This window comes from Bos indicus x Bos taurus, chromosome 14, assembly GCF_003369695.1.
Source record: "Bos indicus x Bos taurus breed Angus x Brahman F1 hybrid chromosome 14, Bos_hybrid_MaternalHap_v2.0, whole genome shotgun sequence".
NCBI classification, from domain to species: domain Eukaryota; kingdom Metazoa; phylum Chordata; class Mammalia; order Artiodactyla; family Bovidae; genus Bos; species Bos indicus x Bos taurus.
This window is the reverse complement of record NC_040089.1, coordinates 13,195,172-13,207,806: the sequence shown is the minus strand read 5'-3', so window position 1 is coordinate 13,207,806 and position 12,635 is coordinate 13,195,172. Positions and strand designations below refer to the sequence as shown.

Below are 12,635 nucleotides of genomic sequence, written 5' to 3'. Positions count from 1 at the left end.
CCCAAGAAGTGATGGGACCAGATGCCATGATCTTAGTTTTCTGAATGTTGAGCTTTAAGCCAACTTTTTCACTCTCCTCTTCACTTTCATCAAGAGGCTCTTTAGTTCCTCTTCACTTTCTGCCATAAGGGTGGTGTCATCTGCATATCTGTGCTTTTTGATATTTCCCCCGGCAATCTTGATTCCAGCTTGTGTTTGTTCCAGCCCGGCATTTCTCATGATGTACTCTGCATATAGGTTAAATAAGCAGGGTGACAATATACAGCCTTGATGTACTCCTTTTGCTATTTGGAGCCAGTCTGTTGTTCCATGTCCAGTTCGAACTGTTGCTTCCTGACCTGCATATAGGTTTCTCAAGAGGCAGGTCAGGTGGTCTGGTATTCCCATCTCTTTAAGAATTTTCCACAGTTTATTGTGATCCACACAGTCAAAGGCTTTGGCATAGTCAATAAAGCAGAAATATATGTTTTTCTGGAACTCTTTTGCTTTTTCCATGATCCAGCGAATGTTGGCAATTTGATTTCTGGTTCCTCTGCCTTTTCTAAAACCAGCTTGAACATCTGGAAGTTTGCAGTTCATGTATTGCTGAAACTGAGCTTGGAGAATTTTGAGCATTACTTTACTAGCGTGTGAGATGAGTGCAATTGTGCAGTAGTTTGAGCATCCTTTGCTGTAAACTATACATCAATTAAATAGTGAAACTGTGTGCTAATAAAACTTTATTTACAAAAGCAAGTGTCATATTGAATTTGACCCAAGGATTATAGTTCTCTGACTCTTGTACTAGAGAATCTTGCTGCTAGAATGTTTAAGAGAAATCTCATTGGAATGTTATCATTATTATACAAAAATTATTTTTGTTATGGAAAAACATTGCAATATATAAAAACAGGAAGAAAAATTGCTAACATACTCAATAATGATCAAATTAGTGTATTTTCTTTTAGTTATTAGTATGTTGTTTTATATACTGTGAACCTGTTATTTAAACAGTTTTATATTCTGCTTTTATCCTTAACATGACAGTACAGGTTATAAGCTTTTAATATGTTATTTTAAGCTTTTTATTGGCATTATTTTTAATAGCTGTCTAATACGTCATTGAATAAATGTGATAAGTTGAAGCTGCATAAGCAACTATTTGGAGAAGGCAATGGCACCCCACTCCAGTGTTCCTGCCTGGAGAATCCCAGGGACAGGGGAGCCTGGTGGGCTGCCATATATGGGGTTGCACAGAGTCAGACACGACTGAAGCGACTTAGCAGCAGCAACAGTAGCAGCAAGCAACTTTTCTTCCTCTGTTCACTGTTTAGGTTTTCCATTATTTATATTTGGAAAGGATACCACAGAGGCACATTTATATAGATTTCCCTATATTTTTAGTTATTTCCATAGGTTAGGTCTTAAGAAATGGAATTACAGGTGAAGGTTTTGAACACTTGAAGGCTCTTATTATTAATACATATTGCTAAATGTCTTTCTAAAGGGTCATTTTTATCTGTTTTCCCAATAGTAACATATACTCAAATAACAAATAAACTTGATTATTTGACCACTTGGCATCACTAGGGCTTATCATTAAAAGGAAAAATAAAATTATGTTGAGTCATGTAAAAAATGGCATCATTGCTTAAATGTTTTTTGTTGGATTTTTTTCATGTTTATTTATTTAATTTTTTAACTTTCCTTCTTGGAACTTGTATATTCACAATAAAACCATTTTCCAGCATGCTAATTAATGTCAGTTATAAACATAAGGTGAGAGATAGTTTCTTAATAAAAATAAGGGCTATGAATTGTTACACATTTACCATGTGCCAGACGTTTATATAAATAATTGTGTCTGTGTGAGTAATTTGATTTCAACTTCGCAGTATGCTCTCTGGCCTTTTATCTTAGGGTTATCAGCCTACATTTTCTCACATGAACTGATGGCGCTGAAAACGAAGTTCAAGAAATGGATTTTGTTTGCATTTGTCCTGGAGGCATCTCTCTGTTTCCCACCTGCCCCACCTTTCCAACGCATCCCCAATAAGCACTAGTCTGTATTTATTAGCCAGTTAAACGCAGAGAATTGTGCAAGATACCCTGCCTATATTGTCTCAGTTAAATCCCACAATAACTCCATAATGTGGTTATTGTTTCCCTGTTCTACCAATAAAACAGCCAAATTTCTGGGCAATAAAATAGCTTTTCTTAGTCAGTATGACCAGCAAGTGGGGTGGATGGGAACCCAGGCATGCCCGTCTACCAAGCCCATCATTAAACACTGCTGTCATCTGACAGAGATGCCCTCTGTCATCTCCCCCGTTTCCGCAGGTTCTGTTTTTTTGGTTCTGTATCCTTCTTACTCTGTTGCTTATACTTTTGTTTGAGAATCCTAGTGAATACCTCTTTGGGTCATTCTAAAATGACTCCTTTTTGCTCTGCCACCTAGTTTTGTCACAAATATGCTTTTCACACACAGACACACATGTTCACGTGTAAGAAGACAAGCATTTTGTTCTAGAAGGCTTCCCAGGATAGGAGAGTCTGGTCTTCAAATTGTAAACCCCTTTTATGTGGAACTTGATTTTTTTTGCCATGTGGTGATGCAATATTTTATTTATTCTGTCCATTAGGAACTATTTTTATAGTAAAACTATAAAATTTTGTAATAAATGCTTGATATTGCTCCACATACAATTCAGTTTTTGGTATAAAGTTCTTTGACTGCAAGAAGGAACATTTGGTTTGCTGCACTAATAGGAGTATCTCTTAGTGCTGGAATGGCCTCTTGGTATTCCTTCTGCTGTTGATTTTTTGCGTAGTTACCTGTGATTGTTTGAATGGAACTAAGTGGAGAGAGATACTCATCATGTTTATTCCAATTACGAGCATGTGACTGATTCCTGAATATTCACTGGAAGGACTGAAGCTGAAGCTGAAACTCCGGTACTTTGGCCACCTGATGAGAAGAACTGACTCATTTGAAAAGACCCTGATACTGGGAAAGATGGAAGGCAGGAGAAGAAGGAGGCGACAGAGGATGAGATGGTTGGATGGCATCACCGACTCAATGGACATGGAGTTTGAGTAAACTCTGGGAGTTGGTGATGGACAGGGAGGCCTGGTGTGCTGCAGTCCATGGGGTTGCAGAGAATCAGATACGACTGAGTGACTGAACTGAACTGAACGGAACTGATGACTACAGTAATGAGGAGGTACCCAAGCACTGCAACAGCTCAATACTTTTGAGGCTGATAGGTTAAGCCTAAGGAGTTTAGCCAAGATATAGGAATGAAAGCCCACACAAAATACAGTGTGAAGCCAGATTGGGAGCTTAAGAACAAAGCCCAAAATCACTCTTTCTGGCAATGGTGATGGTGAATTTTCCACCATTTTCCCTGTGACGTGAGATAATCTTGGGTCCCCTTGCTCCTAGAACTCAATTTTTAATGTTTTAGTGTCTAAATTCTTTCATTGAAGGAGCTTTGGATTTTTTTTAAACTTCATTAAATACTACATTCCTGTCAGTGTGCAGTATTAGTTCTTCTAATTTACATAAGTAAGGTGAACTGAGATTTAAGTTTACCATCACTGAGGCTTATTGTTAAAAGAAAAAAAATCTATGTTGAATTATGTTAAAAAAATGGTATCATTGTTTTAATTTACAGATCAGATCACCCAATTTTAATAAGAGTGGCACTCTGCTTTACATGTGTCAGGGACTTCATAGGCAAATATCTTTTTTCTCTATGCAAATAAGCTTCAAACAAATTGTATTGTAAATCCCTACCCTTCCTATCTCCTTTCATGTTCTTCTCAATTCCCGTTTGGACCAGGTAAGGAACCACATATTTGAATATCATTTATGAGTTTGGTTTAAAATGTGCTTGTGGTTTGTACTTAGAAAAACTGCCTAATCTGGAGAGGTACACTTTTGTAGTATGTGTCTACTTACTAGTTCAAAGAGGCTATTTCTTGTTTCAGTCTAGTCTCTTTTCAGAGTCTGGGTGATATTGAACTAGTACCTGTTCCTCATCTAAAATAGGGTGTTGTTGCTGCTGCTGCTGCTGCTGCTGCTAAGTCACTTCAGTAGTGTCTGACTCTGTGTGACCCCATGGACTGCAGCCTACCAGGGTCCTCTGCCCATGGGATTTTCTAGGCAAGAACACTGAAGTGGGTTGCCATTTTCTTCTCCAATGCATGAAAGTGAAAAGTGAAAGTGAAGTCGCTCAGTCGTATCCAACTCGTTGCGACCCCATGGACTGCAGCCTACCAGGCTCCTCCACCCATGGGATTTTCCAGGCAAGAGTACTGGGGTGGGGTGCCAAAATAGGGTGTAGCTGAAGGTAAATGACTTGGGGATCCAAAAGGTTAGTGATGGATCCCTCTTGTGACTCTCATCTCTCCCTGGATCCTGTGTTTTCAGACACTCAGCCTGGACTGCAAGGTGCGAAGAGCCGTGCACTCACCCAGTTCTCCACAGTATTTTCTTTAAACATTTGTCACATCTCTGATTTAATGCCCTCAAAAGGGATCAGGATGCCTTAGCAAGATCATCCTATGTCTCTGTAAGGACAAGTGCTAGGAATCGCTCCTGTCTTTCAGTGAAAGCAGTCCCCCTTGTAGTTCTCTCTCTTGTGTGTCTCTTCTGAACTCTGCATACTGCCAGGATAAATTAACTAATAACAAATATTTAGCCTGTCTTAAACAGAGGAAGCTAGAGGTATTTGTGTAGAAGTTGTAAAATTGGAACAGAAAAATAACCACCTTAAAATCACCATTTCGTCATTTGATAGGCACTTTCTAATGGAATGGTGGTGTTTCTCTGGGTTGCATGCCATCAATTGTCAAGCCATTGGGTTATATCATGGCCCCATCCAAACTAGGCTAAGGTCTCCCTAGGCTTCAGCATTGGTAGGTCTGTGTCCCCGAGTTCATCTTCCTGGGCATTCTGAGAAGCCCTGCAGTGAGGGATCTCTGCCTGGAACAAGAGCACTATTCCCAGTGAATCTGCAACATAGTAACATACACCTAGAACTGTAGAGAGCCTCCCAGGCAGTGCGATTAACATACACAAAGGCAGGGAGTTACACAGTTGCTACCTCATTTTTGTAACAACACTGTGAAAGGTACCCAGGGTTTATCTCAAGTTCAAGGAGCCAGGAAGAAGGGCCCTAGATTACACCAAGATTTTAAATACAAGATTTTAGAACATTTGAGGCAATCACTGCTGCACCCATGTGACTTCGCTTTGCAATTCCAAATAATGTATGATTCCTCCAATTTTTCTGACGGTGGAGAACAGTAGACATCTCACCAGACTTGGAATTGAATGCCTCTAGGTTTCATTCTTTGTGCCTCTTACAAGTCTTATCTACTTGAGAAAATCTTATAATCTGTTTAAACCTTGTTTTCCTCTTGGGAATAATAATAAATGACTGGCAGACTATTTGTGAGGCTTTAACATTCTGAAGTATGTGAATTTTCAAAGCTGAGCACTTAGAACATAAAGTATATTCATAGTATGTCCTTCTTGCCTGTCTTTCCTTTTTACTCCTCCCTTCCCTTCTTCTTTCTCTCTTTTCTTCATTTTTAACCCTTGTATATTTCTTCCATGCAAAGTCTGGTTATCAGTGAAATCCGCCCTTTTCTGCCAAGCACTGACTTGCTTCAGAAAGCTAATATGAATCCTGCGGTGTGGTAAAGTTGTGTGTCATGGGTTAGGGATGGGCAAAATGCAGAATAGAAAGTAAATAGAAATGTCCTTTGAGATTATGAACATGCAGTGACATCTTTGGAGACCAAGAAGAAGTCATGAGTTTGGGCTGCAGATTTATAATCCAGTTCTCAGCAGAGTCCTTGGACCTCCACCCCTGCCTTGCCCCATTCATTCATGACTCACTTCTTCTGAAGCGTTTGTTCTCAAACTGATCCCTGGACCAACCCATCAGTATCACCTGGGAATTTTAATTAGAGATGCTGATTTGGGAGCCCCACTCTATACCCACTAAATCAGAAATTTTGGGAGCGGGTCCCAGTTATCTGTGTTGTAAAGTGCCCTTTAAGTGATGCTGGTGAACACTCAGATTTGAGAACCACTGCCCTTCACCAACCACAGCTCAGGTTTGCCCCTCCTGCATCAGAATGGGAACTGTAGCCCATGAACTTGACTCTGGATTGTTAAAGCTTTTCAAACAGGTCTCATACCATGTAAACTACAGGTTAGCTAACTATATTCATTCCCCCAGGCTATGACTCTGATATGGGTGAAGGATGATTCATTTGACATGAATCTGCAAATGTTTCTCCAATAAATGCTTTTGAGTACCTGAGTTGAATAAACATTTGCAATGAACTCACACTTTTCCACTTGGCCTCTTTCATCAAGTCCCTATCAAAATCTTCTCTTGGACAGTGCTCAAAGGAGATTATGAAGACAAGACAGGCTTACACCTCCTGCTTCCCAGGTCACAGGATTCATGAGTTCTGAGAACCATATGGTTGCATATTGTTCATAGCCATCACCCTTTTCCCAAAGCATTTAGAGCAAACATTCCTTCTTCAAAACAAATGGACATAGGCCATGTTAATGCCACGGCTGTCTTGAAATGAATCAGAAATTTTTATTTATAAACCAGAATATCAGAATTGACATTGGTTCCTATAAAAGAGACTGTTGATTTCCGCCTCCACATTAGCACTGAGTTCACCTGAAGCTCACAACCTCTCACTTCAGGTACTTTTCCATTCACAGACAAGGCAGCCTTAAAGTGCCAGGTGCAGCTCTTACACAGTGAGAGAAAAGAACCTGTAGATAAATATCCCAGCTGCCCCATCTCTTGGCAGATCATTTCTGAGCTGCATTTTACAGGACTACTGAGATGGTCTCCAGAAAGATTGAGCACCAGGGGCCCACAGTGGTAATGGCTCTTTGGGACACTCTATTGCTTTGTCTTTCTTCTCCTATCTCACTTTCTCCATTCCCTCTGTTATTTGGGATCAAATTCCAAATAAACTCACTGCTCCAGGTTTTTGTTATAAGATCTGTTTCAGGAACTCATAAGAAGATGATTGGGTGATTTGTTCAAGGTTGTACATTTGTTCCAGTTAAGGCAGACCAGGATCCATTCTTCTGTATTGAAAAGAAAGACCATGATCTTGAATTGAATTTAGTACTTAACTCTATTTTTGCCAGCATCCCCCTAGAACTTAGCATTGTGCAAATACTGAATACGTAAGAGGTGACTGAGACTTATTTGATCAATCAGTAGTTACTGGATTCTTTCACGGCCCGAATCCACCAGCTTTCTGTGTAGCAAGTTGCTTTCACAGTCACTTTTCATAAATCCTATTAATATGGATTTTCCCATCATCTGAATAGCATAGGGAAGAACATAATGCCTGATATAATGTAATAAGTTCTTAATTTGTTGAATGAATAAATAAATCATGTAGTACATTTCAGAATAGAATATAGGGACCTAAATTTTGAATCCCATCAAAGGTCACGTTACTGGTTATTAATAACCAGGGCAGGACTAAAAGCCCATCCCCTTCAGACTTTATCTAGTACTTTGATTACTCCATCTCATAAGACCCATTAAGGTCAAGTGTTTTTTCTAATATTTTTTAATCACTGGAAAAAATATATCATTTAGAGCAATCTGTTATTATGGGTACTATTCAAACAATGTAATTATCCAGAAGAAATTTAGAGAAAGCTAGTTTGAGTTTTTTGGCAAATGAGTTCTTTCTGCAGCTGAATGTAAAAGATGTAATGACTAATACAGTGAGAACTTTGGCTGGATTGTGACCACAATACAGATCCAAGCAAGAATCTTCTGGAAGGTATAGCAATCCCCAAACGGCACCATTCTGAAATGATCATGGTATCTTATGACTCTCTTTTATCTATCAGTCAATAGTCATGTTTTGGAAATTTATTATGTGCAGAGCCCTAGGTGAGGTGCTTCTCAGAAAACATGTAAGATGAGTCTTTTCTGATAAGGAGGTGATAAATTCCCTTATGTCCATTTTTTTTTTCCATTTTCTATCACCACCCCAAACACAAGTCATCAGCCTAATGTAAGACACCAACTATGTTATGTATACAATTGAAACACTTCCTGACCTGGAGTGTGCCTTACATTTTTGGTAAATACCCTTTACTGAGATATGAAACTTCTCTTTTGTGTTTTTAAGTTTGTCATGAATGGATATTAAAACCGCAGTAAGTATTCTCCATCCATTAAGATAATCATACTATTTTTCCCTTTAATCTATTCATATGATATAGTATTTAATTAACCTTCTAATGTTAAACTAACTTTGATTTCTAGAGGAAAAAATTAGTTCATCGTGATATATTCTTATATTTATATACTATTGAATTAGGTTGACGTATTTTGTTTAGTTTTTGCACTTATGTTCATGAGAGACATAGCTTGTAATTTTTCTTTATTCTTTTAGTTTTGTTGTGTCATTATCAACATTATTCTAGGCCTTTTTTAAATTATTATTCTGAAGAAACTGTCTAAGATTAGAAGTATTTGTTCCTTGAATATTTGGTAAAATTTATCCACATAAGCAACTGACCTGATGTTTTCTTTGTAATGAGGTTTTAAACTACTGGTTAGATTTCTTTAATGTTTATAGAAATAATTAACTTTTCTGCTTGTTGCATGAGGTTTTATAAACTCTGTAGAGATATGTCTTTTTTATCTATGCATTCATAGGGATATATTACAGGAGTTTTATCTATGCATATTTTAAGGATATGTCTATTTTATCTAGACTGTAATGTTTATTAATATATAGCTGTTCTTAATATTCCCATTATCTTTGAAATATCTTTAATAACTGCATTTGTGTCCTCTTGTCTTAGTCCATCAGGGTTGCTATAACAAAATACTATAGACTGAGTAGCTTATAAAAAATGAAATGTATTTCTCACAGTTTTTGATGCTGGAAATTTGAGATCAAGGTGCCAGCAAGCTCAGGTGAGGGCCTCTTCTGGGTCACAGGCTTCTCATTGTATCTTTATGTCATAGAAGGGACAAGGGAACGCTCTGGGTTCTCTTTCATAACAGCACTAATCTTAAATATAAGGGTTTTGCCCTTATGACCTGATCACTTCAAAGGCCTTTTTAATGCCATCACCTTGAAAATTAGAATTTTAACATAAATTTGAGGGGACATGCATTCCCCTATTCACTTCTGACCAATTTTTGCTAGGCGTTTCTTCATTTTATTAGTTTTTTTGTTTTTAATTGAATCACCTTTGACTTCGTTGAGACCTGTTATTATTTACAAATTTCTTAATTGACTGTGCCAAAATCTCCCAGGGCATAACCTAGGAATCTACTTCTGTGCAAGGATTGAGAAAAGAAGGATTGGGCAAAGGGAGACACTCAGAAGCAATTCCAGCTTCATCAGAGACTCCACCATCCCCATAGGAGCTCAAGTGGCGCTTCAGAGTCGTAGTGCACTGGACCAGATGGCTGGGTCTATGTATTCTGTAGTCATGGGATGTGGGCTGCCCAAGAAGGTACATGACCTTGGGTGAAGCACCTCTCTGCAGTGCAGATAGCCATAGAAGATGATAGCCATATTCCCAGGAAATGTATCTTTCCTTGAAGCATCACTTCATTGACACATCTTTATTATTTTCTTTGTTGACTTTTCCCATTTTCTTTCTAGACTCTTGAATTAGATATCTACCTAGTTAATTTTCTACTGTTTCTTTTTTCTAATACAAGCATTTTGGGCTGAAGTTTCCTCTGAATGCTGCTTTAGCTGCATCCAACAAGTTTTGTTGTATAATATCTTTATTAGTAGTAGTAGTTCAGTAGATCTAGTAGTATCTAGTAGTTCAGTTCAGTAGATCAGTAGTATCAGTATTTATGAGTTAATTAAATGTGGGTTTCTAAATATCCATGAATATATGATTTTGTAGTTATATTGTTATTATTTCTTATTTAGTAGGATTTTCAGTAGGTCCCCTAGTTTGTAGATAATTGATGATTTTGAAATGGAAACCTATTCACATCAAGGATTAAAACTCCATACAGGTCTCCCTATTGCCTATAAATGGAAGTCTACAGTATTTAATGACATTTAAAGGCCCTTCCTGATATGGCTTATGTTTACCTCTCCCCTACCATTCCTACACCCTCTTGCTATAATTTAGCCTCCCTTTTCTTTAATTTTCTCTACCTGAGTTGGTCTTGATTATTGTCTCTCCACATATCATGCCCTCTTTTACCTAACTTGACCTTCAGGTATATTCTTTTTGTTTCCACCTTTTGAAACTCTACTCTTAGCAGCTCTGCATAGATGAGATACTTTCCCTATGTGTTTCCATGGTTCTCCCCACCCCTCAATCCTAACCACCCTGTATTTAAATTGTTTATTCAATAAGCTACATGTTTTGTTAGATTGTAAATGTCAGGAGGACAAGAACCAAATATAAGTCTCTGCTGTGCTTATAACTCATTGCTTGCTCTATGTAGGTATTCAATAATTATTTGTCAAATAATAGTGACAATAACCATCAATTATTAGATAATTACTATTTTTCCAGAAATTATGCAGAGACTAGTGTGGTCAGCAGGATATTGGTCTCCCTTAATATCCATGTTTAGAACCTGTGGAGATCTTGTGTCACATGGCAAGGAAGTTTTAAGGTTGCAGATGGAATTAAAGTTGTTAAATGTTTGATTTGAATGGGAAGATAGTCTTATATTATCTGGGTGGGTCCAATATAATCACAAGGGTTTTTATAAGTGAAAGAGGTAGCAGGAGAGGCAGTGTCAGAGGGCTGGAGAAAGACTCAAACAGCCATTGCTGGCTTTGAAGATGGAAGGGGATCATAAGCCAAGGAATATGGGCAGCCTCTAGAAACTGGAAAAGGCAAAGAGCTCAGTTGTCTCCTAAAGCTTCAAAAACTGTGCATCACCATCAACATCTTGGTTTTAGCTGAATAAGACCATTTCATATTTTTAACCTTCAGAACTATAAAATAAGAACACGTTTAATAGCAGAGTTGTGCCTTAAAGTTACATGGAAAACAAAACCTGTAAATAATTAACTTGGAAATTTAGCTGATCAAGTTTCCAAGCAAAATGTTGAAAGTTTAACTTTGTTTCATCTTGCTGCTCATATTAAAATGTGGGGGAAAGGAGAGAGAGAGAGATTACAGGAAGACTCTTAAGGAAACAGGTTCCAGGAGTTGGTGATTTGGGACATTCTCTGCCCATCTACTTATGTAAGAGAGCTTATGGAATGATTTAGTGGGTGGAAGAGTAATACAGAGAAATTAAAATTGTTGTGTAAAATTGACATAAGAATTTTTAACTTCAAGAGAGTCCAAGTAGATAGGTTAAAGGGACCTAGAAAGATGAGGAATGTGGAAACTAAGATAGAAAAGCAAACAGTGGAAAGCCATGCACTGAGGAGACGTAGTAGCCAGTAACAAGGGATTGACCCAGAGCTGGACTGACCCAGAGACAGAGAGACCGAGGTAGCTAATAGCCTACATCAAGCTGTCTCTTGTGGTCAGTTTTCTTTACAATCATGAAGAAAGGCAATGGCAAAGAATGTTCAAACTACTGCACAATTGCACTCGTCTCACATGCTAGCAAAGTAATGCTCAAAATTTTCCAAGCCAGGCTTAAACAGTACATGAACAGAGAACTTCCAGATGTTCAAGCTAGATTTAGAAAAGGCAGATAAACCAGAGATCAAATAGGTCAAATCTGTTGAATCAAAGAAAAATCAAGAGAGTTCCAAAAAAACATCTCCTTCTGCTTTATTGACAATGCCAAAGCCTTTGACTGTGTGGATCATAACAAACTGTAGATTCTTCAAGAGATGGAAATACCAGACCACCTGACCTGCCTCCTGAGAAATCTATATGCAGGTCCAGAAGCAACAGTTAGAACTAGACATGGAACAAATATTGGTTCCAAATAAGGAAAGGAGTACATCAAGGTTGTATATTATCACCCTGCTTATTTAACTTATATGCAGAGTACATCTTGTGAAATGCTGGGCTAGATGAAGCACAAGCTGGAATCAAGATTGCTGGGAGAAATATCAATAACCTCAGATATGCACTTATGGCAGAAATTGAAGAAGACCTAAAGATCCTCTTGATGAAAGTGAAAGAAGAGAGTGAAAAAGTTGGCTTAAAACTCAACATTCAGAAAACTAAGCTCATGGCATCTGGTCCCATCACTTCATGGCAAATAGATGGGGAAACAATGGAAACAGTGACAGACTTTATTTTCTTGGGTTCCAAAATCACTATAGATGGTGACTGCAGCCATGAAATTAAAAGACGCTTGCTCCTTGGAAGAAAAGTTATGACCAATCTAGACAGTATATTATAAAGCAGAGACATTACTTTGCCAACAAAGGTCCATCTTGTGAAAGCTATGGTTTTTCCAGTAGTCATGTATGGATGTGAGAGTTGGAGTACAAAGAAAGCTGAGCACAGAAGAATTAATGCTTTTGAACTGTGGTGTAGGAGAAGACTCTTGAGAGTCCTTTGGACTGCAAGGCGATCCAACCAGTCCATCCTAAAGGAAATCAGTCCTGAATATTCATTGGAAGGACTGATGCTGAAGCTGAAACTCCAATACTTT

At 38.1% G+C, this 12,635-nt stretch overlaps 1 pseudogene; it reads right to left on the bottom strand.

Annotated features, from left to right (window-relative positions):
* Nucleotides 1-2,686: 2,686 nt before the first annotated feature.
* Nucleotides 2,687-3,381, bottom strand: LOC113903936 (annotated as a pseudogene).
* Between the last annotated feature and the right edge of the window lie 9,254 nt (nucleotides 3,382-12,635).